Below are 4,225 nucleotides of genomic sequence, written 5' to 3' on the forward strand. Positions count from 1 at the left end.
GTCAGCTGCTGTTTAGATGTGTTGGTCTCACTTTGAAAGCCAAAAGTCAGTTGGCAGGTGAGCTTTAAACCAGGTAAGCACACTTGTGAAGTTGTGTTGGTGACTGTCTTACCTTGTAAAAGCCATAAGTGTGGCAGGTAAGCTTTAAACCAGGCAAACACATTTTCCCCTATGAAACAGCAGTAGTCAGGTCCTTAAAAAATCTAAGTGAAAGTTTATGTGAAAGAGTAGGACTTGCGGTGAAATGGGGCCCCGTGGAGTAGGCAGCAAGCTTACATGCATTGTACATTTCATAAACCAAAACCCCATTGTTTATTCAGATGTATACCAAAGCATTAAGGTGAATGAAGCTGCTAAGGAGAGTCCAGGGTTCTCTGTATATATATATATAAAATATATACAATATATATATATATATATATATATATATAAAATACACACACATATAACATATATTTATGTATGTATTGTATATGCTTCATACATACAACTACATACACACTTAAGCAGAGCTGGAGATCCAGTAGAAGTCTTCTCCTGACTGACTGCATAACAGTACAGCCGAGAGTCACTCTGCAGCTGTAAACGTCAGAAAAGACTTGTGCCTACCGCTCCCTCTGCTCTCATCCCTAGTGACTGCTGATCTCACCGCTGCTGAGGGACAGCCACTCCCTAGTGACAGCTGCCCCCGCTAAGTGCCAGCAGCTCCGTCATCCACTGTGCTATGCCGGAGTGAGGAGCTGCATGCAGTGAGGAGCCTCTCTGTGGAGCTGTACGCAGTGGCTCTGAGACTGCTGCTCACCTGCCACTGCCCAAACAAACAAAGACCTTGGCAGCCCATCTCATCAGGTGGTGGGGTTTCTGGGTACTCAGAACCCCTCCCCCTGCGTGTGCCACTGTGTCTGACTTGTGTTATGAGATTTTTTGCATTTATAACTTTGTATGTACATTATTCTTTCTTGTGTATCTGACACTTTTGGTAATTTAAACAAAAAGAGAAAGAAAGAAGACTTTTTTGCACACTCTTGGAAAATTAATATATAACAATGTACTGTATTGTTTAAAACATAACCTTTAATAAGTTATGTTAAAATGATGTCTCCTAACATACACATAAATTATTAATTAAAATTGATGTGGGCAGTAGGCATGGCAGAGAAGTGTAATTTACAGTGATTCTGATTTCACTACCCTAATTTGGGCACCCTGTGGCGGGAAAATCGTTGTAGTAGGCGTCCAGAATTGGACTGAATTCTGTGCAGCCTAAAATCTTCATGTTGCTCTTATCAGGTGCACTTTCTATGCATATATACACTAGTCTGTACATTGAGGTTTATATTAGCCTGAGTGGCTGAGGAGGGAAAAAAAGAATTGAGCAAAGAGTGAATCTGCTGTCACCATTAGACTAGGGTTGTAGTGACTGACCTACTGCACCGGGTATTCCCTGGGGGTCCCCTACCAGGTACTGACTCAGCCCACTACTGTATAGCTTCCAAGATCAGATGGGATTGGGCATGAGCAGTAGGGTATGATAGTAGGTCACTGGTGTCTACCTAAACACATCTTTTGAATCATTGATGAGAGTTCACAGAAAGAGGTTTAGATGAGAGAGGCTGAGGGGAAGATCTGCTTTTGGCGTTAGACAGTGAATGGTATCCCACCAGTTGGGGTACTGCCGTAGGAAGGAGTCCACTGAATCACCAATGAGAGTTCTGAAAAAGTGAAATCAAAGTTGGTCTGAGGCTTAGCTGCCTGATGGTCCCTCATATACAGAGGACCACGGCAGAGGTGATAAAAGGAGCTATAATGTACAAAAAATAGGATACACTGGTTGCCACTCAGTTATTTGTCAAACTGACATTCCTCAGTTTGAGTATAATATGTCAACACTAAAAGGATATTCATGGTTGCAATTTCCCTGATTATAAAAGGGTACAAGGTGTAATTAGTAGTTGTCAAGCAGCGCTACTGCTAATCACTGGTTAGTATAAACAAAGTTGCTAGCTGTAACCTGTCATCACAGGGCACTATGACAGCATGTGCGTACAACAGATTCATTCAAGCCTAAATTGCTAGATGTAATTATAGCATGAACATCTCATCCCTAATGATTTGGTAATTTACCAGTCTTATTTTTCTACAAAGAATATTTGGTGGAAATGATCAATACTACACATGTCCGTCAGGAGAAGTGGGGCCATCTACTCCTGGCAACTGGTGTAATAAGCCAGCAGTAATCACTGCTCCTGATGGACATCTGAGCAAGACCGCCCAGCCAGCACAATAAAGACTATGGGGCCACCCATGCAGGGATAACAAATGTTGGGCACTTAGGGCTGGAATGCTGCACCTTTTGCCATGTTGGCTAATTCATGTAATACAGACAAAGACTAAGGAGTAATAGAGGTAGATCTAGGGATTACTCAAATAATTTCAGAAATAGAGGTAGAGGTGGATCTAGAGATTATTCAAACAACTTTAGAAATAAAGATAGATGGCACCAAGTAAGAGGAAACCAAAGAAGATATTCCCCAAACTCCAACTATGATTACAACCAATACCCTAAATGGGAAAGAAGAAACTACCTGGTTACCAAAAACAGATATGAAACACTGAGTTCACCTCCACATTCAGGACAGAGGGATTTTTTTAGATGGTAGAAAAGAAAATCAATTTCCTCAGACACAAAGAACAGAAGAGCTATTTCAAAGATTGGATTCCCCACAATGCGTGAAAAGGAGACTCCACAATGATGAAGAGGAAAGAGGGGCAGTGGGAGGGTCTTCAAAGAAAACCACTGTTCAGTACACAAGAAGAGAACAGACAGGAATTTACATCTCAGACAAACAATTATCCGAACCAAAGAAAGAGATACTAAATAAAGGACCGAAGTTTGCCCCCGATTCGCAAGTTGATAAATTTGACTTATTCATAGATCTAAATAATTATATGCAGGATCTTACATTACACAGACATTTTTTGAAGAATCTAAAATTGGCGTACAAACCAATACAAGAACCAATAGTGTCCCTACCCTCGAAATCGCACTGGCATATGCCAATATTTTAATGGGTCAATGGGAAGAAGAATTAATCTATAACAAAATCTATGACAGAAGAAACATTAATTTTTTTTCAAAAATACATAGATGATTTGATACTGATCTGGGTTAAAAAAGAATCGACAATTGAAGACGTCATGAAGTGCATCAATGAAAATAATTGTAACTTCAAGTACATGTACAATCAAAATAAAAGAATAATAGATTACCTGGACCTGAAATTGGAATATTTACCTTCCAGTGAAATTACAACCACCACTTACTTTAAAGAAACAGATGCAAATAGCTTCATCCCAGCAGAAAGTTGTCACCTGCCCAGCTGGAAATCAAACATGCCATATGCACAGTTTCTAAGAATAAGGAAGAACTGCAGTAGAGATGAAGATTATTGTGCCCAATCAAAACTCCTGGCAGATAATTTGCAGCAAGAGGATATGAGACCACCAAAATAGAACAATATAGGAGTAGGGCCCTTGAAAGAAACAGAATCTCACTCCTAGCACCACAGTCTAAGACTAAGATTGAACAAACTAGGGGAAAACCCTTTGTAATGCAATATAATAAAAAAAATGAAAAATCAAAAGAATTCTTGACAAGTAGAGATGTGCACCGGAAATTTTTTAGGTTTTGTGTTTTGGTTTTGGATTCGGTTCCGTGGCCGTTTTTTGGATTCGGACGCGTTTTGCCAAAACCTCCCAGAAAATTTTTTGTCGGATTCGGGTGTGTTTACAAAAACCCTCAAAAACAGCTTAAATCATAGAATTTGGGGGTCATTTTGATCCCATAGTATTATTAACCTCAATAACCATAATTTACACTCATTTTCAGTCTATTCTGAACACCTCACAATATTATTTTTAGTCCTAAAACTTGCACCGAGGTCGCTGGATGGCTAAGCTAAGCGACACAAGTGGCCGACACAAACACCTGGCCCATCTAGGAGTGGCACTGCAGTGTCAGACAGGATGGAACTTAAAAAAATAGTCCCCAAACAGCATGCACCACAGGTATAGAATATAGATGGATAGTATACTTGACGACACAGAGGTAGGTAGAGCAGTGGCCTTCCGTACCGTACTGCTATATATACTGGTGGTCACTGTCAGCAAACTGCAAAACTAAAATGCACCACAGGTATAGAATCTAGATGGATAGTATACTTGA

General features: G+C 40.1%; 1 pseudogene; it reads right to left on the reverse strand.

Moving 5' to 3' along the window:
• Positions 1–1,422: 1,422 nt before the first annotated feature.
• Positions 1,423–1,540, reverse strand: LOC134913009 (5S ribosomal RNA; annotated as a pseudogene).
• Positions 1,541–4,225: the final 2,685 nt, after the last annotated feature.

The sequence above is a fragment of the Pseudophryne corroboree genome, chromosome 4 (genome assembly GCF_028390025.1).
Source record: "Pseudophryne corroboree isolate aPseCor3 chromosome 4, aPseCor3.hap2, whole genome shotgun sequence".
Taxonomy (NCBI): domain Eukaryota; kingdom Metazoa; phylum Chordata; class Amphibia; order Anura; family Myobatrachidae; genus Pseudophryne; species Pseudophryne corroboree.